The following is a 27,544-nucleotide window of genomic DNA, read 5'->3' as shown; positions in this document are numbered from 1 at the left end:
TATCTTCTAGAAACATATTTTCTCACAAGTTACGTTTCTTATAAACGTATCTTAAATACGTTTATTTTCTACATATCTTTGCCATTTATTGTCTTGCTTATAATAATGATAATAGTCATTTATAAATATAATTTTAGAGCGCACATTTGAAATCAGTAGGCGAGGCTGTAATTTTGCCAGCTGTTCTCATGAGCGAGACAGAAAATAATAGTTTTAACATGCCAAAAAGCTGCTGTGTCGTTTATTGCACCTCAAACATTAAAAAAAATCCAGAGTTACGTGTTTCTGTACTTCCTCTAAGAAGAAGGGACAGTAACAGAAGATCTCGGTGACGCCAGATGTGGTGTTGTTAACGGATAATATCCGGAAAAAAATTCAGTTTAGGATGGCCGAAGAAACTACACTACCCATAATCCCCAGCTATCGTTTGGGACTACAGTCCCGTTGACAAACCCCGTGATTAATCTTCAAACTCTGGGATTGGATGTTGGAGTGGCAGTGCGCCAAGGTTACGCGCCGAGCGTCAAGCTCTTTGAAATGGAACAAAACCACGGCAGACTATTGAAAACTGGACTCGAATGCCCCCCGAGAACTACACATGCTGGCTATTGTGTTTCGCAACATGTTCTCTATGGCACGTCTCTACTGGGAATTGTAGTTTTAAAAGACGTTTTCGATTTTCCCAAAATTAGAAGTTGACAGTATTAAACTGTGTAGGCCTACAGCCCTGGAGGTTTAGGCGATAGGAAACAAATTGGTGTGTACAAATTTAAAACATGTGATTACTAAATGGATGAAAATCGCTTGTATCCATAATGGGCAGCATTAATATATATCCGCATGACAGCTCATTGTACTTCGCAATTCTACTCCACTATTCAGAGGTTAACCTGGTATTTTTACTCCACTACATTTATTTTAGTTACTTTGCAGATTCTGATTAATGATGCGAAATATAAACAACCCTTAAAGCAGACTTTAGTTATACCTGACTGAGTAAAATTCAGGGAAAGGTGATTGCCAAGTGCCAACAATCAGGAGAGATATTTGATAGTTGGTGCTTGAGAAGACTAAACATTTATCTGCAGATCTCTATAAAGTATATTAATTACTCGTTATTCTCTACTAATAGTTGATTGAAAACTGTATATAATTGCTATTTTGCACATCCCTTTCAAGATTTGAAGATTTCCTAGGGTTTATTGACATATCATATACACATTACATTGCATTTAGCTGACGCTTTTATCCAAAGCGACTTACAATAAGTGCGTTCGACCAACAAGATACAAACTTGAAGAAAACAGAATCATATAAGTACATCAGGTTTCATAGAGCAAAAACATTTCAAGTCCTACTCAACTGGTTTTAGATGAGCCAGCCCTTTATTAGTATATAAGTGCTTTGTTAGTAATTCTATCGCTCGAAGTGGAGTCGAAAGAGATGAGTTTTCAGTCTGCGCCGGAAGATGTGCAAGCTTTCTGCCGTCCTGATTTCAATGGGGAGCTCATCCCACCATTTTGGAGCCAGGATAGCACACAACTACGGTGCAGTTATGCAATGAATGAAAAACTTGGGACACAGGTTCCTCAACAGTGCAAGACATCTATCAATATGTGTACCTCCACCATTAAACTGTCAAATTCTGCACATTTCTTATACTATCTACATACATAAGAGTATAATTAATGTGTGTAATATCAGTTAAAATAAGTGATTCAACATAGTTAACATTGCAGGAAAGCAATATATTAGACGTTAAGTACTTTGTCAGGCTTAATATTTATCTGTAGATAGATACCCCCAAAGCTTTTTTCTTATTTGAAAAAAGACCTTAACCTAAAGTATTCTTTAATTTGTTAATAAAGGTTAATTAGTTTGTCTGTTTTGCACATCCTCCTATTAATATCTTTGTACATCCAGCACTAAACTGTTTTATTTTAGAGATCACTTACAGTATCTTCTTGATTTTTTATATTCTATATGTCTATCATTGACCTTCTACTTTCCCCCTATGAAAGTATGTACTCTTAATATTTTTTTCATCAAATAACATTATTCAACAAAAATAACATTATTCAACAAAAATAATTCAATAACGTGCTTTAACCACTAGGCGGTACACACAAGGTACACACAGCATCCTAATAATAACTTTGTATTATTAGTGTAGGACACTTATGTATGTATAACATCTGAAGATGTGTAGTTTTATTCATGTTTTTACATAATTGTACAGGTTATTGCTATACTATTTCTCATGTTTTACTTCAACACATTAATATCTGATTTGTAAAACATCACAGACAGAAAGGCATATCCGTCATTTAATGGTAAGCTATTGAAATTGTGATTCCATAGGTGTGTCTCTCATCACCCAAATCCCCTGACTATTCTCTCACCTCAGTATTTACATTCTTATATTCAAAGAAAATCAGTAATATTTTTAAAAACTACAAGTCCTTTTCTATCAGCTGTGCACCGTTATGGTGTAAATATAACCTATCTACCAATTGGATCAAATATAAAAGTCAGCCGAATTACTATTGATACTGCAAGGAGATGTATTTTGTGAAAAGAAATGTAAGATGTTGTTTAATTGTTGATATATTTATGATCCACGTCACTTTTTCAGTTTGGACGGCAGTTCTCCTGTTTGTCCAGAAGTCTTCTCATCAGGGCTCTATAAATAAAGAACTACGGCAGATGTGTAATATGTAATGCAGCCGAACCGTGTATTACAATGCCGTTATGTAATGACTTCCAAAGAGAAAAGCAAGAACACTCGGAATAAAGTATTATTTTTTTTTTTTAAATGTTTTCGGATAACATATCACATTAACATCATATCCCAACATGCATTGCGGCTAAAACATCCAACCAACGAGCTTCAAGCTGAGGATCTTGGGTAATCTGTTCAGTGGGTTTGTGGTGTGTATCGTTCGAAATGTCCCTTATAGGCCTACGTCTATTTCCGGTGACTTTATTTATGGCTAAAAAGCATGCTAAAAAGCCCAAGATTATAGAATTAAACGAATAAATAAAAACAAGGATGATTGTGTTTTATTGTTGAGTAAATAACAGTGTGTTATTTAGAAAAGAATAACAAATTAGAAGGAAAAAAAGAATTTCAAAAATACAGATTTCTGTATTTTGAGGCTCTAAGCCCCATTTCTTTTCCTCACAGACGGGAAAAAAAGCCAGACATTATACGATTTAAAATAAAAACAAATAAATAAAAAGATAAAACACTGGCATGTAATTTACGTTAGAATAAATAGAATGGTTTTGAATAATAGATGAGAGTAAAATCTACGTCACTTTACAGCCCCGCCCACTTTTGGGGAAACCAACGCTTTCATTTGAACGGCAATCAAGCCTGAAGCCACAGAGATCTTCTGTTACTGTCCTTTATTCTTAGAGGAAGTACAGAAACACATAACTCTGGATTTGTTTTAATGTTTGAGGTGCAATAAACGACACAGCAGCTTTTTGGCATGTTAAAACTATTATGTTCTGCCTCGCTCATGATTTCAAATGTGTGCACAAAATTATATTTATAAATGACTATTATCATTATTATAAGCAAGACAATAAATGGCAAAGATATGTAGAAAATAAACGTATTTAAGATACATTTATAAGAAACGTAACGTGGGAGAAAATATGTTTCAAGAAGATATGTAGAAAATAAACGTATTTGAGATACGTTCATAACAAACGTAACGTGGGAGAAAATACGTTTCTTGCTAAACGTAATTGAGAATGCAGTTTAGTTCTGTGGGAATGTAATTTTTAGGAGACAGGGTTGGTCATTTTAGCAAGGATTCCTAACAGTCCTTTGCTTTTCTCCTTCACAGATGGGAAACGTGTACATATCAGTAGTTTCTGTGTTAAGTTCCAGCCAGTGGATGGTGAAGTCATGCAGGGCATAAAGGTGAACATTATCGGAGTCTGATATTTTATCTCCACATTTGCAGATGTTACATGTTGGGGATTAACCAGATTGATATTGGCAGGCCATACTAAGCTTTCCAAGCACTAAATATCACCCAAGCATGTCCATATAAAAACAATTCACTGTTTATCTACATTTATCCAGTCACATGGGGCAACAGAACTGTCCGAGGTGCAAATAATCCAGGCTTGTACTTTCAGATGTGCTTTGTTTGCTTCTCTATTATATAGTTCTATGGTAATGTTTACGTGGATTTGGGAACTGCCCCTCGATTCTATTGAATATTTTGGTTAAGAAAAAGGTGCAAATCACCCAAATCGACCAATGGGTTCCAGAGATATGGTCCTGCGTAAATTATGAAGAATGCCAGCCGGCGTAAGCACTTTACGCAGCAGACTTTACTTATTGTTTACTACGTAAGGAAGCAGGAATTGCAGGACCCATAGCGCACGGAGCACAGAGCGGACAGCAGATAACGGAATTGCAGTTGTATTGCTTATAGATTATCAGAACATTTCAAAGGGAACACAACCACATTGGATATTAACCTATGGATTAACTACATCATCGTTGTTATCGTTTTAATGCCATTGAAGACCAGTTTAGACCAGACAAAGACAAAGGTAAGCCACGTTAGCATTGTGTAGCTACCTAGCGCCACTTCTTTTGATTTACGTTTTTGTTGATAACGTTGCAAGTTCGTATCTTTCAGTGTTGAGGTGGGCACCGTTAGATTCTGTGTCTTTACAATCATAAACGATGTGTTGGATGTGCAGCTGGGATAAGTAATAAGGGAGCTAGGAGTGATTTCCGATGCATAATAGGTTAACATTTTTCGGTCGGGACTAATCCAGAGGCTCACTGTTAGCATTGTGGGGCCTAAGAGGATAAGAGAGTATGTTTTTTAAATTTTTAAATTTTAAATTTTTTCACAACAGTTGTATTTGGATGGAATGAATACCTATAGTGATAATTCAAAGTAATACAATTATTTTTACAGTGAAAAAGGTCAAATGGAACCGATGGTTCCCAAATTATCCAGAGGTGAGTCCGCCTGGACTTTATTTTTCTAAACCTCTCTAAAAAGGTCAGATTTCACTTGTTTTGCATCAATCTTTACATGTTTTTACTATGTTCCATCTGAATTTACTTTAAAATAAAAACATCTAGATTGATTCTGACACTTCTACATCCAACTCACAGATGTAACCTTGCTTTGAGAGAAAAGATTATTAATTTACCCCTTTTAGAAGTGAAGATATAGTCTTTGCTGTGTTAGTGGCATTTTGGAGCCTGAAACCTGAAAAACAGGCTCAGTGCTTAAGAGGTTAAAGGTCCCATGGCATGGCCATTTCTACTGATCATAATTCCATTGATGAGGTATACTAAAATAGATTTATATTGTGCAATTTTCCAAAATCGCATTGGTTTCTCATACAGCATCTCTGTATATGTATTAACTCTCTTTCCTAAACGGCTTGTTGGAGCTCCTGCCCCCCCCCCTCCCTATGAGCCCAGTGGCCGTCCGCGAGACACAGCGAAACCCAGCCGGAAAACACACTGACTCAAAGCCTCGCCGCGTCCCACCGTCTCAGGGAGGAGAAATCGGCGGAGCTGCAGCTGAGAAAAGATTGAGTGTGAGTAACGTAACGGCTCCGCGGATGTAACGTAACGGCTCCACGGATTTGTCCATTTGGACCAATGGGTCCATTTGGGTATGGGCACGTCACCGTACCCATGAAGAAAAAGAGAAATCTCCAACGAGGCGTTCTGGGGCAGCATATACAGGTATTTTCTGTTTTAGAGTTTTACTCGCTACAGGGTGTACTTTGAGGGTTTGTGACTTTGCAGGCCGTTTACATGCATAAAAACCTTCATAATACACAAGGGGACGGGTAATAACCGGAAAAGCATGACATGGGACCTTTAAGTAAAAAAAAAATACTATCTGATTAGACTACACACAAAGGTTCTAAATAGAACTTTCTATACTTTCAAGCAAGAACACTGGGAACCAATAACGCTACACTGGTTATCAGCACCGTATGTCTGACAACTGCCTGGTAATCACTAATCAGACATGATGGAGTTGTTCCAAATGACACTTTAACATCAGTGAGGGTATGGTTACCACTAATTAGACATAATGTAACCCTCAACACTTTTGAATTTAAAATATGGCTCATTCATCAACAAAATCACAAAACAATAAACAGGCGCTAATTTTTCCACGCTTACCACTGATTCATTAATTACGCTTTAACCAACAAAGCAAAAAACTATTTGTAAGATTTTTTAAGGTGCTAATCAGAGATGTCTAAAAATATTGTGTTATGACTCACTCCTTGAATGTGAAAAAGGAAGAACAAGGTGAGTCATTCATTTACTAATGGCGCGTTTCCACTGCAGCGGGTAGCTCGCTTTAAGCGTGCCGAGCCGTGCGGGGCCCGTTTTTGGTTGTGCTTCCATTGGCCTAGTCTTGGCCCGGGGCTACTTTTTCACCTTTTTCCTGGCCCGACTAAATCGTGGTTCTATCGAGGCCAACAAACAGGGCTGAGTCGGGCTGAGTTTGCTAAACTAGAGAGAGAATCGCTGTCAAGGGGGCTACAACTACAACAAGATGAACATATTTGACCGTGATTTAATTGTAATACACGTTTCAAAATGATGCCGAAGTAACAAAATATTGATACCGGTTAGTAAAAACCATGAATTAATGCTTTGACAAGTCTGCAGACAGACGGCAGGCGAAAAACCTTTTAAAATGCGTGATCTTATTATAGACACATGCATTTCCAAACATTTGGTCTACCTACGCTGTAAAATGTATTATCTCTTCGATTTACATACGGCATCTATTGCACGTCTGTCCGTCCTGGGAGAGGGATCCCTCTGTTGCTCTCCCTAAGGTTTTCTCCCATTTCCCCCTTTAAACTGTGGGTTTTTCTCCGGAGGTTTTTCATTGTACGATGTGAAGGTCTAAGGACAGAGGGTGTCGCTTTCTCATACTGATATTCTGCACAAACTGTGCTGTTGTATTTGCTGTAAAGTGTCTTTACTGTAGGGTATTTTTATTATATGTACAGCACTTTGGCTCGACCAAAAATCGTTTAAAAATGTGCTATATAAATAAAACTTGATTTGATTTGTTGTCTAAATGGAGATCGGCTAAGCTAACGCAATATAGGCTATATGCTCCGACCGTCCACACTCACAACGGCGTATACAGACATAAATAAACCAGCGACTGTATTCACCATGACACAGACAGTCAGTGGTTTGTACTTGTTTAACTTTTGTCTAGTTTCTGAACAGATATGAGGAGCTTGAGTGCAAACAGCTAACAGCTGATGTTGTTTTTTCTGGGGTGCTCACGGGTGCTCATTGAAGATGATGTCACGGCTCCGCCTACACTACGTTACTATAGTTACTGCCCCAGCTCCTAAACTGTAATGGAAGCGCAGCATTAAAGTGAGCCGGGCCTAATAAGGCCTAACAAAACCGAGCGAGGCAGAGCGAGGCCGTGCGAGGCCTGCAGTGGAAACGCGCCATAATAGTCCTTTTTCTGTGTGAAGTATCCAACACCCAAGTGTGTGTTTCAATCACACATCATCTCACCTAATGTGGATGTATTTTGTGTTTGAATGATATGTTATTGTTGTTGTTGTTGTTGTTGTAGTTGTTGCTGCAGCTAGAAAGAAGAATATTTGATGTTGAACTGGTTATTGACTTCCCTACCTTCCGAAAGCAGTGAGTGCTTTACATGGTTCTGATTATTGAAAAGCAATGAGACAATGGTCGCCAATTCTTAAAAACCCACTTCTGTTAACAATTTATTGTTTACAATCTGAATAAATGAATAACTAAATAAATGTAACTTTTAAATTCTCTAATGCTTTTTCCATTTTCCTCAAACACGTGTGTGTGTCTGTGAGAATGTTGAGGATTTTGAATCAAACCATGACATAATAGGTGTGCATATGAGTACTGTAAGTGTGTGCTCGACAAAGATAATATTATTCCAACCCAGTCTCACTGCATTTAATCTATTGATTCGTGTTCACCAACACGATTTCCCCCTTTTTTTCGTGTCACTCAGAACGATTTTAAAAGCAATGTATTTCTATTGGTAGTATGTTTCGTGCCTGCAGCACGTCTTTTTGTCTGTTTGGGTCTTGGAAGACCGGAAGCTGTTGGGTTCATAAAAACATGTTCTTACTCAATATCAAGCCACGATTATTGTCCATCCATCCATCCATCTTCTCCCGCTTATCCGTGGTCGGGTCGCGGAGGTAGCAGTTCCAGCAGAGAGCCCCAAACTTTCTTTTCCCTGGCCACATCAACCAGCTCTGACTGGGGGATCCCAAGGCGCTCCCAGGCCAGAGAAGAGATATAATCCCTCCATCTGGTTCTAGGTCTACCCCTTGGTCTCTTCCCAGCTGGACGTGCCTGGAACACCTCCCTAGGGAGGCGCCCAGGTGGCATCCTAACTAGGTGCCCGAACCACCTCAACTGGCTCCTTTCGACGCGAAGGAGGAGCGGTTCAACTCTGAGTCCCTCCCGGATGACCGAACTTCTCACCTTATCCCTAAGGGAGACACCAGCCACCCTGCGGAGAAAACCCATCTCGGCCGCTTGTACCCGCGATCTCGTTCTTTCGGTCATGACCCATCCTTCATGACCATAGGTGAGGGTAGGAACGAAAATGGCCCGGTAGACAGAGAGCTTTGCCTTCTGGCTCAGCTCCCTTTTCGTCACAACGGTGCGGTAAAGAGACTGCAGTACCGCTCCCGCTGCTCCGATTCTCCGACCCATCTCACGCTCCATTGTTCCCTCACTCGAGAACAAGACCCCGAGATACTTGAACTCCTTCACTTGGGGTAAGGACTCATTCCCTTCTTGGAGTGGACAGTCCATCGGTTTCCTGCTGAGAACCATGGCCTCAGATTTGGAGGTGCTGATCCTCATCCCAACCGCTTCACACTCGGTTGCGAACCGATCCAGTGAGAGCTGAAGGTCGCAGACCGATGAAGCCATCAGAACCACATCATCTGCAAAAAGCAATGGTGCAATCCTTAGTCCACCGAACTGCAGACCCCCTCCCCCACGACTACGCCTCGAAATCCGATCCATGTATATTACAAACAGGACTGGTGACAAAGCACAGCCCTGGCGGAGGCCAACCCTCACCTGAAATGGGTCCGACTTACTGCCGAGGACCCGGACACAGCTCTCGCTTTGGGAGTACAGAGATTGGATGGCCCTGAGTAGAGACCCCCTCACCCCATACTCCCGCAGCACCTCCCACAGTGACTCCCTGGGAACCCGGTCATATGCCTTCTCCAAGTCTACAAAACACATGTAGACTGGATGAGCGTACTCCCAGGCTCCCTCCAGGATCCTTGCGAGAGTAAAAAGCTGATCCGTCGTTCCACAACCAGGACGGGATCCGCATTGTTCCTCCTCAATCTGAGGTTCGACAATCGGCCTGACCCTCCTTTCGAGTACCTTAGAGTAAACTTTCCCGGGGAGGCTGAGTAGTGTGATGCCTCTGTAATTGGCACACACCCTCTGATCCCCCTTTTTGAAAAGGGGAACCACCACTCCGGTCTGCCACTCCTTCGGTACTGTTTCCGACTTCCATGCAACGTTGATGAGACGTGTCAACCATGACAGTCCCTCAACACCCAGAGCCTTCAGCATTTCTGGGCGGATCTCATCCACCCCCGGGGCTTTGCCACTGTGAAGTTGTTTGACGACCTCAGTGACCTCCCCCCGGGAGATTGGTGTCGATCCCCCGTCATACTCCAGCTCTGCCTCTAACATAGAGGGCGGAGTTGTCGGGTTCAGGAGTTCCTCAAAGTGTTCCTTCCAACGCCCTAACACTCCATCAGTTGAGGTCAACAACGTCCCATCCTTACTGTACACAGCTTGGATGGTTCCCTGCTTCCCCCTCCTGAGGTGTCGGACAGTTTTCCAGAACAACTTTGGTGCCGCCCGAAAGTATTTTTCCATGTCTTCTCCGAACTTCTCCCACACCCGCTGCTTTGCCTCGGCCACGGCTGAGGCTGCTGCCCTTCGGGCCTGTCGGTACCTTGCAACTGCCTCGGGAGTCCCCCGGGATAACAAATCCCTGAAGGCCTCCTTCTTCAGTCGGACGGCTTACCTGACCACCGGTGTCCACCAGGAGGTTCGAGGGTTACCGCCCCTTGAGGCACCTAGGACCTTGAGACCGCAGCTCCCCGCCGCGGCTTCGGCAATAGAGGCTTTGAACACCGACCACTCTGGTTCAATGTCCCCAACCTCCACAGGAATGCCCGAAAAGCTCCGCCGGAGGTGTGAGTTGAAGGCCTCCTGAACTTGGGCCTCCTCCAGACGTTCCCAGTTCACCCGAACTACACGTTTGGGCTTACCAGGTCTATCCAGAGGCTTCCCCCGCCACTCGACCCAACTCACCACCAGATGGTGATCAGTTGACAACTCCGCCCCTCTCTTTACCCGAGTGTCCAAAACATACGGCCTCAGGTCCGATGATACGATAACAAAATCGATCATGGACCTTCTGCCTAGGGTGCTCTGGTACCACGTACACTTATGAGCATCCTTATGTTCGAACATGGTGTTTGTTATGGCCAATCCATGACTAGCACAGAAGTCCAGAAACAAACCACCACTCCGGTTCAGATCAGGGGGGCCGTTCCTCCCAATCACTCCCCTCCAAGTGTCTCCATCATTGCCCACATGTGCGTTGAAGTCTCCCAGCAAGATTAAAGAGTCCTCTTCAGGAGCCCCATACAGGACTCTTTCCAGGGTCTCCAAGAAGGCCGTATACTCTGAACTGCTGTTGGGTGCATAAGCACACACAACAGTCAGAGTTTTCCCCCCCATAACCCGCAGGCGTAGGGAGGCAACCCTCTCGTCCACTGGGGTAGACTCCAACAACGAAGCACCCAACTGGGGACTTGTGAGTATCCCCACACCCGCCCAGCGCCTCACACCTTGAGCAACTCCGGAGAAGAATAGAGTCCAACCCCTATCCAGAAGTAAGGTTCCAGAGCCGACGCTGTGCGTAGAGGTGAGCCCAACCAGATCCAACTGGTAACGCTCCACCTCCCGCACAAGCTCCGACTCCTTCCCCCCCAGAGAGGTGACGTTCACGATTATTGTTTTTATTTTAAATCGTATAATGTCGGACTTTTTTTTTCGTCTGTGAGGAAAAGAAATGGGGCTCAGAGCCTCAGAATACTGAAATCTGTAATTTTTTAAATCTTTTTTTCCTTCTAATTTGTTATTCTTTTCTAAATAACACACTGTTATTTATTCACCAATAACACACAATTATCCTTGTTTTTATTTATTTGTTTAATTCCATAATCTCTGGCTTTTTTGGCGTCCGTCAGGAACTGAATTTCAAAATAAAAATAACCGGAAACATCATTACAATACACAGCCACTGAACTGATTACCCAAGATCCTCAGCTATGGTTTAAGCTTGCCGATTGGATGTTTTAGCCGCAATGCATGTAAGGATATGGTGTTCATGCCATATAAAAACCGAAAAACTTTTTTTTAAAAAGAAGATAATACTTTATTCCGAGCGTTTTTGCTTTTCTCTTTGGAAATTATCATATAACGGCATTGTAGTACACGATGCGGCTGCATTACATATTACAGATCTGCCGTAGTTCTTTATTTATAGAGCCCTGATGAGAAGACCTTTGGAAAAACTGGAAGAAATGCCGCCGAAACTGAATACATGACGTGGATCATAAATATATCAACAATCAATCAATCAATCAATCAATCAATCAATCAATCAATCAATCAATGTTTATTTATATAGCCCAATATCACAAATGTTACATTTGTCTCAGTGGACTTCAAAGTTTGTACAGAATATCAGTATGACAATACGACACCCTCTGTCCTTAGACCCTCACATCGTACAAGGAAAAACTTCCAGAAAAAACCCACAGTTTAAAGGGAAAAATGGGAGAAACCTCAGGGAGAGCAACCGAGGAGGGATCCCTCTCCCAGGACGGACAGACGTGCAATAGATGCCGTGTGTAAATTGAAAAGATAAAACATTTGCAACATAGGTAGTCCAAATGTTTGGAAATGCATGTGTGTATAATACGAAGATGAATCCACGAGGATATCCATCCAGGACTTATGATCCAGGACCACAGCCACGACTCAAGATCCAGGACTCGCGATCCATGACACAGGACCGCAGGATCATCCATGACTCCGGATCCCGGCGTATATAGACACCAAAAAGAAAGAAATTTGGGGAAGCTGGGTTAATCGGAACATGAGAGTACACAGGTCTAGACAGAGAGAAGGAAGAAGTAAGATGTCCCCCGACAAACTAAGCCTATATCAGCAAAACTAGGGGCTGAATCTAATCAGCCCTAACTATAAGCTTTATCAAAAAGGAAGGTCTTAAAGAGCAACTTCCAGGTTAAAGACACCTGTGAATAAATGTGTAGGAAAATTATGAATACACTAGATTTTCAAAAAAATATACAGAAATATACACTACAGTGACATCTGGCGTCGTTTTTGTAAGAAATGTTCACTTCCGCATAAAAAAGCCTCGGCACGTGACCTCCCGCGTGTGACGTAACACGGGGACACAAGGGGGAGAGCGGCCGGTGTAACGTATTAATAAACATGGATCCCAATGCTAGTTTCGACACAGAAGAAGTTGAACATGAATATTCGAATGCATATGACGGACCACAACCTTATAATTATGAGCCTGCTAGGCGTCCAAGAGACCAGGAGCAGCCAAGGAATAGAAGAAATAACGGCCATCGGAGAGAAATTGAGCTATGGTGTGAGGAGAACCAGTGGAGAACTGGGCAGCTATCTTGGTGAGTGACCGGCGTTAGCTACAGAATGTTAGCTAACGTCACATCACAACATTGTGAAGTTAGCTATCATATATCAGGCTATAACTAAAGTAGTATTGATAATATAGTAACGTTACTGGCAGGACTGTTGATACTGATCCATAACAGAAACTAATGCGCAAGTATCAGCCGTATCTCGCGTTACCTAATGCAACTCCACACTACGGTGCTGTGTACCGGAGGAGAGACGCGAGATACGGCTGATACTTGACGATCTGGCGGAGAAAGGTTGTGGAGCCTCCGTTTATATGCCGTTGTAAATGGCTTGATGGAGAGCAGGTGTGTAGTCGGGGAGGGTGCACAGCCACCACAGCGTTACCAAATGCAATGTCTTACGGTGCCGTGTACCGGAGGAGAGAGAGAGAGAGAGCAGCGAAGGGGGGGAGAGAGAAGTAATACGGTTTCCTGATAAAGCTGTGGAGAGTATGTGCTGCAGGGAGGTGGATGCACAACGCACCCAGGAACCAACGCTAGCTCCGGTCCTTTTTACTGTGGACTCGATGTCCTGACAGGCTGGTATTTGTGCAACCTGCACAAACACAATACTGCACCATGATTACAAATGGTGAAATACAATGTAAAACTACCGAAAAATACCAGCTCCTTAAAACACAACCGCTCTACTCAACGCAACTCTACTATACCCGCGGTCAGAGAGCGGAGATGTGTCCCCTGCGTGATGTAATATGACGCGTTTGACGTATGACCTTAAAAAATGACCTTTTTAAGAGCAGAGCTCAAAATTGCTCCTTTCCCTCTGAATTCCTGCCCTTATGTCTCGTAAAACATATCAGATCCTGCATTGACTTTTTTAATTGTAATTTTCAAGCAAGTTTAAGCATAAATGTAGAATAAATAAAAACCTGCAAGATGCTCTTTAAGCGCACTCTTAAAAACGGATAGGGTGTCTGCCGCCCGAACACAAACTGGAAGCTGATTCCACAAAAGTGGAGTTTGATAAGAAAAGGCTCTGGCTCCCATTGTACTTTTAGAGACTCTAGGAACAACCAATAACCCTGCATTCTTGGAACGCAATGCCCTAGTAGGACAATAGGGTATGAGGTGATGAGTTCTTTAAGGTAAGATGGCGCCTGCCCATTAAGGGCTTTGTAGGCGGGAAGAAGAATTTTAAATTCTATCCTATGTTCTATAGGGAGCCAGTGTAAGGCAGCCAGAACAGGAGTAATGTGGTCCCTTTTCCTAACTCTGGTTAGTAAACGAGCTGCAGCATTTTGAATCAGCTGAAGCGACTTGACTGACTTCTTGGTACACCCTGATAATAAGGAGTTGCAATAATCCAGCCTTGAAGTAACAAATGCATGGACTAGTTTCTCTGCATCGTTTTGAGGCAAGATATGCCTGATTTTTGCAATGTTACGTAGATGGAAGTAGGCGGTCCTTGAAATTGATTTTATGTGGGTGTTAAAGGATAAATCCTGATCAAATATAACACCAAGATTCCTTACAGTCTCACTGGAGGCCAAATTAATGCCATCCATAGTTAGTATATCTTTACATAATTTGTTTCGTAGATTCTTCGGGCCAAGTACAATAACTTCAGTTTTGTTCTTGTTTAACATCAAAAAATGTAAGGTCATCCACGTTTTTAAGTCCTTGAGGAATGCCTTTCTTGAATTTTATTTAGATGATTAATTTCATCAGGCTTGATTGATAAATATAGTTGAGTATCATCCGCATAACAATGAAAGTTTACAGAATGATTCCTTATAATATTGCCTAACAGAAGCATATATAGTGTGAACAAAATAGGTCCAAGCACTGAGCCCTGTGGCACTCCAGGGCTAACTTTGGTTTGCGTGGAAGATTCATCGTTGACACGTACAAACTGAGAGCGTTCAGATAGATAGGACCTAAACCAGCCTAAAGCAGTTCCCTGTATGCCAACTAAGTGCTCTAGTCTTTGCAATAGGATATCATGGTCGATAGTATCAAATGCAGCACTGAGATCGAGCAAAACAAGAATAGAGGCTGAGGCTATTAGAATGTCATTTGTGACTTTAACCAGAGCTGTCTCTGTGCTATGATGTGTTCTAAAGCCAGACTGAAAATCTTCAATTAAATCATAGTTTTTTAAGTAATCACACAGCTGTTTTGTGACTGCTTTCTCAAGAATCTTTGAGAGGAACGGAAGATTAGAAATAGGTCTATAGTTGGCTAAAACCTCTGGATCGAGGTTGTGCTTTTTAAGAAGCGATTTTATCACTGCTACTTTGAATGATTGTGGAACATAGCCGGATAATAAAGACATATTCATAATATTTAATAAAGAAGTGCTAATTAATGGAAAAACTTATTTTAACAGCTTAGTTGGAACCGGGTCTAAGATACACGTTGATGGTTTGGAAGAGATAATCATTGAATTTAATTGTTCAAGGTTTATGGCTGAAAAGCATTCTAGTTTACTATCTAGTGTAATACTAGAACTTACGTTTCCGGGAGCTGTTGATAACACTATACTGGTCAAAGGCAAGAGGTCATTAATTTTGTTTCTAAGAGTAACAATTTTATTGTTAAAAAAGCACATAAAATCATAACTACTGAGTGCTATGGGAATAGAAGGCTCAATCGAGCTGTGGCTCTCTGTCAGCCTGGCTACAGTGCTGAAAAGAAATCTTGCATTATTCTTATTCTCATCTATTAATGAAGAGTAGTAGGCTGCTCTCGCTTTACGCAGTGCTTTCTTATATTCATTGAGAGTAATATGCCAAATTAAACGAGATTCTTCAAGTTTAGTGGAACGCCATATCCTTTCAAGTTGTCTCGACTTTTGCTTTATTTTGCGGGTTTCGGCATTATGCCATGGAGCTAATCTATGTTGTTTTATTTTCTTCTTTTTCAAAGGAGCAACAGAGTCTAATTTTATTCGCAGCGCATCTGTAGCACTATCAACAACATGATCAATTTGGGGTGGTGTACATTTTGTATAAGTTTCCTCCCTTACATGCAGACATGCTATCGAGTTAAGTATTGGTGGAATCTCTTCCTTAAATGTGGCTATAGCACTAACAGATAGGTTTCTGCTGCAGGAGCTTTTGACTAATGCTTTGTAGTCTAGTAACAGTACTTCAAAAGTTACTAAGAAATGGTCGGATAAAGCAGGATTATGCGGTTCGACTAATAGTTGCTCAATTTCAATACCATAAGTCAGAACAAGGTCAAGAGTGTGATTATAGCAGTGGGTTGGTTTATTTACACTCTGACAGAAACCAACAGAATCTAATATAGAGTTAAATGCAACAGTAAGGCTATTTTTATCATCGTCAACATGAATATTAAAGTCACCTACGATAATTACTTTATCTGTTTTAAGTACCAAAGCTGATAAAAACTCAGAGAATTCTGATAAGAATTCTGAATAAGGACCTGGTGCACGGTACACTGTAACAAATAAGATTGGCTGCAAAGTTTTCCAGGTCGGATGCGTAAGACTAAAAACAAGGCTTTCAAAGGAGGTATAATTACATTTTTGTTTAGTATTGATAAGTAAACTTGAGTCAAAGATTGCTGCAACTCCACCTCCTCGGCCCGTGCCTCGGGCAATATGAGTATTGATATGGCTGGGTGGAGTGGCCTCATTTATGCTGACATATTCTTCATGTCTCAACCAAGTTTCAGTGAGACAGCATATATCAATATTATAATCTGATATTAAATCATTTACCAATATTGCTTTAGATGCTAGAGATCTTATGTTTAAGAGACCACATTTCATCTTCCTGTTTTGTTGCACTGTAGTAGTTGTTACATTTACTTTTATTAGGTTATTATGTATGACACCTCTATTAGGTTTTACCTTAAATTGTCCTTGGGCAGACACACACCCCGTTAATATTGGGTATTTTATTGGGTTCGGGATTCCTATGGATGACTGCCTAGGAGAGAGCGCACACAAGCGTGTAAGACTGCGACTGCCTCCTGGTCTCAACTCCAGTTTGTCATGGATTAAGTCCACAAAGCCCTGAAATGTTTGCCGAAATGAGATTTGCACCTTCCAAAGTAGGATGAATGCCGTCTCTCTTAATCAGACCAGGTTTTCCCCAGTAGGCTGTCCAATTATTTACGAAGCCCACATTGTTTGCTGGGCACCACCAAGACAACCAGCGCTGAAATGATGACATGCGGCTATACATGTCATCATTGATCAGATTGGGGAGGGGACCAGAGAAGATTACGGTGTCCAACATTGTTTTAGCATAACTACACACCGACGCCACATTAAGTTTGGTGCATTCTGATTGGCGTAAACGAACATCATTACCACCGACGTGAATAACAATCCTACTGTATTTACGTTTATTTTTAGCCAGCAGTCTAAGATGCGCCTCAACGTCGCCCGCTCTGGCCCCCGGAATGCATGTGACTGTGGACGCTTCGGTCTCTAAATTCACGTGTCTCATAATAGAGCTAGCAATAACCAGAGTTGGCTTCTCAGCGGGTGTCTCGCTGAGTGGGGAATATCTGTTAGATACGTGAACGGGTTGGTGGGGACCTGCGGGTTTCGCGTTATGCCCGTTCTGAACAGTCGCCCAATCTCCCTGCTGCTCGGGAGTTGCCGGGGGACGGCTAAGAGGAGCTACCTTTTGCCGGTCCGCACCGGCTAACATGGGCTTTACTGTAGCTGAGTTATTTTCTAAGATGCGGAGCCGGGCTTCTATGGCTATGATTCCCGCCTCCAACCTAACAACTATACTACATTTAACACATGTATCGGTACCAGTAAAGGAGGTAGGGAAGTAACCAAACATGAGACAGTTAGAGCAGGAAATAGCACCCGAGGGTGGGGAAAGAGCCATGGCTAGCTATCAAGCTAAAGTAGCTACCGTTAGCAAACCCGAAAAGAGTATAGGCAACTGTGGAGTTACAGTCGCTAAGAGAAGGAGAGTTGTGAGTGCTTAAGCTGTAGTAACGTGTGATTACAACGTCAGGCAGTTAACGTGATCAAGAGTTTTAAAACGATCGATTAAGTTAAGATAATAAGCTATCAGCAACAGAACAGGCACACGGGATACCCGGAGATGACAACAACAACCGGAAGTTACAACATGCTTACAGCAATAGTGGTCCGTGTAGAAACCGTGTGCTGATCAACAATCAAAAAACATCTTCAATTTCTCTTCACACAATACGTCTCCTCGCAGTATCAACACTAATTCGGCTGACTTTTACATTTGATCTAATTCGTAGATAGGTTATATTTACACCATAACGGTGCACAGCTAATATAAAAGGACTTGTAGTTTTTAAAGATATTACTGATTTTCTTTGAATGTAAATACTGAGTCTGAAATAATATAGCAATATGCTGTAAAATTATGTGAAATCATGAATAAAACTACACATCCTCAGATGTTGTACATACACAAGTGTCCTACACTAATAATACAAAGTTATTATGGCTGTTGTACCTTGTGTGCACCGCCTAGTAGTTAAAGCACGTTATTTAATTATTGTTTTTATGTGTTATATTTGATTAAAAAAATATATAGAGTACATACTTTCATAGGGGGAAAGTAGAAGGTCAATGATAGAAATATAGAATATAAAAAATCAAGAAGATATTATAAGTGATCTCTCCAATAAAAAAGTTTAGTGCAGGATGTACAAAGAAATTTATAGGAGGAGGTGCAAAACAGAAAAACGAATTAACCTTTATTTAAAATATTTAATAATACTTTAGATTAAGGTCTTCTTTTAAATAAGAAAAAAGCTTTGGGGGTATCAAAAGATAAATATTAAGCCTGACAAAGTATTTAACGTCTATATTGCTTTCCTGAAATGTTAACTATGTTGAAGCACTTATTTTAACTGATATTATACATATGAATGATACTCTTATGTATGTAGATAGTATAATAAATGTGCAGAATATGACAGTTTAATGGTCGAGGTATACACACATATTGATAGATGTCTTTTAATGCGCTGTTGAGGAACCTGCGACCCAAGTTTTTCATTCATTGCATAACTAAACCATCTGTATATGATATGTCAATAGACCTTAGAAAGTCTTGAAATCTTGAAAGGGATGTGCAAAATAGCCATTATACAGTCTTTAATGAACTATTAGTAGAGAATAACGAATAATGAATATACTTTATTACTTGTTTCCATTCATGTCAACAGATACATGTTTAGTCTTCTCAAGCACCAACTATCAAACATCTCTCCTGATTGTTGGCACTTGACAATCACCTTCCCTGAATTTTACTCAGGTGTAACTAAAGTCTGATTTAAGGGTTGTTTATATTTCACATCATTAATCAGAATCTGCTAAGTAACTCAAATAAATGTAGTGGAGTCAAAATACCAGGTTAACCTCTGAATTGTAGTGGAGTAGAATTACAAAGTAACAATGAGCTGTCATGTGGGTATATATTAATGCTGCGCATTATGGATACAAGCGATTTTAACCCATTTATTAATTATATGTTTTACATTTGATAACGTCAATGTGTTTAATACTGGCAACTTCTAATTGTGGGAAAAACAAAAACGTTCGGTAAAGACGTCCCATAGAACATTTTGCGAAACACAATAGCCAGCATGTGTAGTTCTGGGGGGGCGTTCGATTCCAGTTTTGGATAGTCTGGCGTGATTTCGTTCCATTTCAAAGAGCTGTTTACGCTCGGGGGAACCTTGGCGCACTGCCACTCCAACATCCAATCCGAGAGCTCGAAGATTAATCACGGGGACAGTAGTCCTAAACAATAGCTGGGGATTATGGGTAGTGTAGTGTCTTCGGCCATCCTAAACTCAGAAATGTTTTTCGGATTGGATATGGCATTAACACCATATCCCTACATGCATTGCGGCTAAGACATCCAATCAGCGAGCTTAAACCATAGCTGAGGATCTTGGGTCATCAGTTCAGTGGCTGTGTATCTACGTCTGTTTCCGGTTATTTTTATTTTGAAATTCAGTTCCTGACGGACACCAAAAAAGCCAGAGATTATGAAATCAAACAAATAAATAAAAGCAAGGATAATTGTGTGTTATTGGTGAGTAAATAATAGTGTGTTATTTAGAAAAGAATAATAAATTAGAAGGAAAAAAATACAGATTTCAGTATCCTGAGGCTCTGAGCCCCATTTATTTTCCTCACAGACGACACTAAAAGTCAGACATTATACGATTTAAAATAAAAACAATAATCGTGGCTTGATATTGAGTAAGAACATGTTTTTATGAACCCCACAGCTTCCGGTCTTCCAAGACCCGAATGGACAAAAAGACGTGCTGCAGGCACGAAACATACTACCAATATAAATACATTGCTTTTAAAATCGTTCTGTGTGACACGAAAAAAAGGGGAAAATTGTGTTGGTGAACCCGAACCAATAGATTAAATGCCGTGACTACAACACAAAATGCCGTGAGACTGGGTTGCTTATTCATAGAATGAGAAGAGCAATAAAATATGATGTTTTGTCAAAAGCTGTGTGTGTGTGTGCGTGTGTGTGCGTGCGTGTGTGTGCGTGTGCGTGTGTGTGTGTGTGTGTGTGTGTGTGCAGTGTGTGTCTACAGTAGGAGAAAGATAATGAGTATTCCTTTTCAAAGAAAGCTTGCAGAAATTTGTGTTTTGAAGCATTGTTACTTAGCTAACAAGCCATCTTTAAGGCTCCCAAGTGGATTTCTAAATCCTTCTGAGACTCCCCTTCATTAAGCTCACTCACACACACACACACACACGGCCCAGATGGAGTGTTTGCAGCACACAAATGTACAGTGCATTCATATTAGCCTATGTGTCTATACTTGATGAGACTGCATACGAGTTTTGCATGCTTGTTGCAGAGTCTAAGAGAGAAATGCCAGCTGTTAATTTTACAACTGAAAAAACACACACACATAGACACACACACACGCTCACAGACACACTAAGAGCTCCACTTTGCAAGCCTGTCTGAGGCGATATGATGACAGTTCTAAAATCAGTGTTCAAACACTTTTTCACCAATGATTTTCAATAGGGATGCTCCGATCGATCGGCCGGCCGATCAATATCGGACGATCGATCGGTGCTCTCTAAAAATGCCGACCGCAAGAGGCGAAATTATGACATAAAATACATGACACTTTTCTCTGTGCGCGGCGAAACAAGCTCGGCAAAATGGCTTCACCAGACAATAAAATAGCGGTATGCAACGTGTGTGAAGCAGAATTCCTGCAGCTCTACCCGCTGTCATGGACTGGTGAGCGGAGCGAAACACACACTAACCCCTAATTTCCACCGCGTAACCGCTAGATTCTACCGGGTCCGCCTGCGGCGCGTTACGGCAGCGCCGCGGTTTTGGTCCGGCCTCCTCCGGCGTCATACCCTACCGGACGCGTTTCAGAAGCATTTCAGAAGCGGAGCGTCTTGCCTGCCGGCTCGCAGTTTTTGTTGATTTGGGCATATTTCCTGGACAGGCTACTTTGTACAGACAAAGTTAATAATAATTATAATATCCCAGTTATAAACGACATGAATCAAAGATGTGTTGCTGTATTTTCGTGGTAAAAAAATGCATTTATCATCATAATTATTCTATATATATAATTGACACAGTGCCTGTAAACCGGAGGAGAACGCTGGCATTTCTCCTCCTACTTGAAAGACTACGGAGGGATAGGGTCTGCATAACTACGTAGCCTCGATTAAAGCAAACAGAAGAAGACGACATGTATCAACAAACCACCGCAGCCCGGACTTGTACCGGAGCAGCGAAGGAGTGATGAAGTATCTAGAGATCTGAGTCCAGCGGGCTGCTTCTGTTTCTGTTCATCAGGACATCATATGACCAGCAGATCCTGTCTGAACGCTCTACGTTAGTCAGTGCACGTCCGACAACATGCACAATAACTTATATTGCAGCTATAGGCTGCTATACTTTGGTTTAAATTGCGTGAATAAAATAGCTAGAGAGCTAAAGTTAATTACATTCATCCAATGTCAGAAGGATTATCTTTTAACAAACGTTTTAATGCTTTTCTTTCATTTCAATTTGAGTAAAACAATGGAGATATAACATTGTATTGTTTTATTTTTACACTGACTCAGATATAATGAAAAGACTACGTCAGTCTAAGTTCAGCTTTAGTCAGGAAGAGACAGGACAGGCAGAGAGAAAGAGAGAGAGGGAAAGTGATGGAAGTCAGGGAGGAACTGCAGGTACAGTCACACAAAATAATGTAAGCTTAGTAACCCCATCTCCATCTATCTATCTATATATATATATATTCTATAGTCTTAATTTACAGTAGGCATAATTGTAAACAACATACATATATTGTAGTTATGATGTCATAATAACATACTATTGTATAAAACACAATTTGCTTACATCTTTGTTCTCTTTTGAGAATCAAACAAAACAGATTTCAATGACAAAAAGAATGCAAACAAACAAGTGAAATGAACTAAATTGCTGAATTGCTTTTAATTAGGCAGGTTATGGAAAGGAGAGAGAGACATGGAAAATGAATGTTCACAATGTTTTGTGATCATTTTAGCCTCTTCTGCATGTCCAGATCATAATAGTAACAATCAGCTGATGTTTATGTATTACACTTTCAAAAATAATTTATGCTGACATTGTCAGCCCACTGACATGGTTTGAAATCAATATATTATCCAATGTGTGACCCCCCACAGGACTTAAAAAGCACCTAACTAGATTATGAAAATCACAAAAATCTCGGGGGGTGTCTTGGACCTCGGTATTTAGGAAATCCTGGATACGGCCCTGGTTGTGATGAAGGAGGGGGCGTCTGCAAAATTAGTATATGTGGGGGATTAGTGTGCGAAAAAGTACACGTCCCACCGTCCGGGACGTGTTATTTACAATATCCGGCAAATAAGTGACGTTTTTCGCCCTGATTTATTGACAAATTATTGATAAATTCAGTTTACAAAAGGCAGAACTCATTCGCAAATTCTACGTGTCCGCCATTGTTCGTTTAGAAATGTTAGTTTCGGTTCTGCTTGTCGATTCCTAAGGAAATGGATCTCGCCGCTTTCTGTACAGTTAGGTGGGGCGGGCGGAGCGGGGCGGGAAGTGTAGCACAGTGGCTGGGTTGGGAAGCAAAACTCGGTTCCGAGTAGGAACAAATAACAATTGGCCGGTACCGTGATTAATAAGAGTTGTGAGGACAGGAGGCGGAGCCCCGCGGACCGCAGCTCTCTCTCTATGCTCCGTATCAGCTGTTCGCTGCATGGTGCAGCTCAGCGTCTCTCTCTCTCTCTTTCTACACACAGCGGATTCGCTGCCCGTTTAACAGCCTCATCTTTGTCAAACTTTCTTATGTTCTTTCTCTAACACGTAATGAAGGTTATTAAGCGTTTTAGCTCATGTGTTGTTATTGACCGCCTTTTATGAAGTGAAGCAGCCTCCCTGTCTGTGTCCTCGCGCTGTCCTCACATCCCCGGACCCCCAGACTCGGAGGAGCACAGGGATGTCAGTATTGTTTATGAGGCAGGGTATAGAAAGTAGCTACATTATTGAAATGAAAATACTATTTATTTACTTTTACAAACAGTGAGCAGCTGGGCAGCTGCAGCATGTGTATTGCAGGACATGTGTAAGCGTGCAAGCGTCTTTGAGTTGTAGAAAAGTGCTAGGCCTGTAGGCTATAAATATAATGTATTATTATTATTATTATTATTATTATTATTAGGCCTATGTGTTGGAGATGTGTGGTTGGACTGTGTCTCACAGGCAGGTTGTAGTGTAACATCAGAGGAGACTGGACCAATTTTACATTCTCAAACTGCACCAAGAACTAACTAAACAATGCAGAGATTATTTTTATATAATTGTATTCAATAACCGTAAGAAATTAAACAGTATGAAGTGATTTGTAAATAGGAATACAGATTTTACTTAATGTTTTCATAAATATATTTTTCTCCCAGTTTGTCATGGGACTTATTTTTACCCTCAAAGAAACGCGCCGCGATCGCCGCAAGACGCTCCGCTTCTGAAATGCTTCTGAAACGCGCCTGTTAGGGTATGACGCCGGAGGAGGCCGGACCAAAACCATGGAAAACCAGACGGACCCGGTTGAAACTAGATAAGAGTTAGACCTAACAAACTTAGCTATTTTTTCTACCTCTGGAATAAGCTAAACTAGTTATAAATATAATTATTCTTGTCGGGTCAACTGGATCATTGAGCTGCATGAGACGATACTGACAGGCTGTCAGGAGAGAGAGAGAGAGAGGGAGAGAGAGAGGGGGAGAGAGGAAAAGAGAGGAAAAGAGAGCGCTTCAGCTAATTTCTCCCGTGTTATTATCCAAAGTTAATGTAAACTTGAAAAATGATAATAATAATCATTTGAATGTAATAATTATTTTGGTTGTTGTTTGTGAAGCGCCAGTGAATGAGCCCCATTCACTGAGTTGTAAACATCACTTTAAATGGAAGATCCTCATAGGCCCCGCTCACTCGATCGGATCGGCGATCGGTATCGGCTGATACTGATTCCGGCGATCGGCCCCAAAATTGGCGATCGGAGCATCCCTAATTTTCAATGACTTTTCCATGACTTCTCCATGACCTTTACCCAATTGTCCACGACCAAAACAATTACTTAAACATTTTTTATTTTAACATGGAACAGGAAAATAAGGTCTGCAGACCTTAATCTTCCCGGGGGAGCATGCCCCCGGACCCCCCTAGAGGAGGTTAGGTCCCAAAAAAAATCTCACTCAAAGGTTGGCAGCCCTGTGACAATGTATGCTAGCTAGCTTGCTCAACGATTGCTTAATATTGCGACAGAAAATCTTTTCAGTGCACATCACGCTCTGCCGTTCCGACAGGGAGCTCTGCTCTGAATACCTGAACTGTTCTAACAGCTGTTCACCAGTGACTCCGGACCACACAGTTACTATTAACGAACGCACCCATAGGTAATGTAGCTGTTGAAGTTAGACCCTCATCGCGGAGCAGCAGAGTTCGGCCAACAGACAGGAAGACTCGAGCACATAGCTCACGCTTCATTATAATATATAAAAAAAAGAGCACCATTACCGTCATGATGGCACATAACAGCTCGCGACCGCAGATGAATTCGGCGATTAGATGAAATGTAAATTATATTTGACGCGACTTTAGTTAAATTGCCATGACTTTTCCAAAACGTTGGGAAAAATATAGTTTTCCATAACTTTTCCAGGGCCTGGGGTTTGCATTTTGAATTTCCATGACTTTTCCAGGTTTTGAATGACCGTACGAACCCTGTAAAATATAACAAATGAATCTAACTTTTCATTCATAATGAGTCTGACAAGCAATTTAAAACTGTTCCGTGGACACTTTACCTTTTATCCAATACCAGGAGTTCAGAGTGACCACAATGAAATGAGCAGGTACTCAGTGTGTCAGTATTAATATGCAGAAGACAGTGCTGCTGTCCATCATTTTGAAATGTGGAGAGTTGAATTCAAGTGAAGACAGCACTGAAAACTGGCCAATCAGCACTTCGGTCTGCATATCGGCAACCGCAGAAGTGTGATTTATGACAGAATATGTCATGTCATTCACATTGAAGAATCCAACAGGACTGTATTGGACTGTTTACAGTTCATTCTATAACCAAACCTACATGCAATTGTAGACACAAAGAGGTACTTTTTAAAAAGCATATTTAAGAGCTGATATGACCAAAGTGCTTTATTAAAAGCTTCTGTAACAAGGATAAAAAAAGACCTATGAAAAGTCAAAATAAACAATGGGTCATGAGCTGTTCTATCTGCAGTGTCCATAGATCAATGATAGTTTTAAGTTAGATATCTGTTGTAGACTAAAAAACAGGTATAGAGCAACAAAGGGTGGATGTGCGGATCTGGTCCTTGTTTATAACTGTAAACAACAAAGACAACTCTTTCCTAACCTTAACCAAACATTCATTTAAATCATCATGTTTGCCTACTCAGCAAAGGACTTGACCCAAACTACAATCTTTCTCTGTGGTAGTGATGTCACCACGACGTCAGCTTCACTTTATTGTTTGAATCTGTGGGGAAAAAAACACTTTTCCCCTAGATAACTTCCTTTGGGGATTGAGCCAATTGCAGCAGCATTGACGTAGATCTGCAGTAACAGAAAAGGATTAACTTTGGTGACATCTGCTTGATGCAGGTTAGAAAACCTGTGGAGTCTGTAAAAAAAGCAGCTAATGCTACTATTCCTCTAAACAAGCTACACACTTACACTAGATTTGTAATAATGTTGTACCATATGCGTGCACACACATTAGTACACACACGGTCAACCAATTCCTACCCTACACACTGTATACGAATAGCACACAAGAAAAAAACACCTCCACACACACACACTTGAGATTTCTTGGTTCCTAGTTGCACCCTCCAGGGACCCATGCAGGATAGCACAATGTAAATTGTATTCCTTGCCATTGTCTCTGCTTGCCCATTTTTCTTCTGTCCCCTAGAAGTCACACGCAAACTCTCAAACACACACACACACACACACACACACACACACACACACACACACACACACACACACACACACACACACACACACACACACACACACACACACACACACACACACACACACACACACACACACACACACACACACACACAGGGCTCTGTGCTCCACCACTGCTGCAGAAAAGCGATTGTTATTGTTGTTGGAGATTGCACTGTCAGCGGAAAACTGGTTTCTACATGCTATGTTTATAAGACACAAGCAACGGGCAAAGAAAGAGAAGGTGTGTGTGTGTGTGTGTGTGTGTGTGTGTGTGTGTGTGTGTGTGTGTGTGTGTGTGTGTGTGTGTGTGTGTGTGTGTGTGTGTGTGTGTGTGTGTGTGTGTGTGTGTGTGTGTGTGTGTGTGTGTGTGTGTGTGTGTGTGTGTGTGTGTGTGTGTGTGTGTGTGTGTGTGTGTGTGTGCAGTGGCCTTGCTCTGTCTCAGGCCTGTCATGTGGATTCATAACCCAATCCCACACAAGAACTTTGTAGAAAGGTTTCACTGAAAAATCACTCTCTGCTCTGCCACAAAATACTCAGAAAAATGTTTACGCGCTGAAAAATCTGTTTATGAGGATACGAGGACAGACATCCTGCATCCTGTAATACTACTGCAGAGCTCTTTAGGGAAATGACAGACAAATGCTGAAATCAAACCAAATTAAATCATATTTAAATTGTACCATAATTTACCGTTTAATTTTTAGTGTATATTACGGAGAACTGATTCTGGTAGAAACAAGGTTTGAATCGAGGTTCATGTTGTAAAAAAGGAAGGATGGAAAGTAGAAGGCAGGAGGAAAAAGAGAGGAGAAGTAGAAAGGCAGCTAATGTAGAGACAAGGAAAGAAAGTAGTTCAGAGGATGAAGATAAAAAGAGAAAGCAACAACGTTCAAATGTGAAGGAAATGGAAAAAGCAAAGAAAAAGTTGCGAAAAGCGAGCTAAAGGGTTGTAATCGGCCATTAATTTGGCTTGCGCTAAACCACAATGGGATGCTGGGAAATCAATGCAGGCTGATTGCTACTTTTACAAGTGCAGAAAACACAGAAACTAACTCTGCCCGCTTTTTCTAGTTTTGTATCTGCAGCTATTTCTCTACCTCTCTCTCCCTGTCACACACACTCCTGCTGTGGCAGTGTGCTCAGTTTATTGGGAGAATATTAGACGA

General features: G+C 41.2%; 1 protein-coding gene across 19 annotated transcripts in view; it reads left to right on the top strand.

The window, feature by feature from the left end:
* The window catches only part of LOC307045308 (uncharacterized protein), an 82,364-nt gene that overhangs the window by 39,988 nt on the left and 14,832 nt on the right, over window positions 1–27,544 (top strand). For 10 of the 19 annotated variants that reach the window (XR_013809846.1, XR_013809847.1, XR_013809848.1 and 7 more), the window contains one exon: window positions 3,861–3,937. The exons of the other annotated variants lie outside the window; for them this stretch is intronic. The gene's annotated coding sequence lies outside the window, so the exon portion shown is untranslated. The remainder of the gene's footprint in view (window positions 1–3,860; window positions 3,938–27,544) is intronic. 19 annotated transcript variants of the gene reach the window in all.

Source organism: Notothenia rossii (genome assembly GCF_949606895.1).
Source record: "Notothenia rossii genome assembly, chromosome: 6".
Taxonomy (NCBI): domain Eukaryota; kingdom Metazoa; phylum Chordata; class Actinopteri; order Perciformes; family Nototheniidae; genus Notothenia; species Notothenia rossii.
The sequence above is the reverse complement of the archived record's forward strand: the minus strand, read 5'-3'. Positions and strand labels throughout refer to the sequence as shown.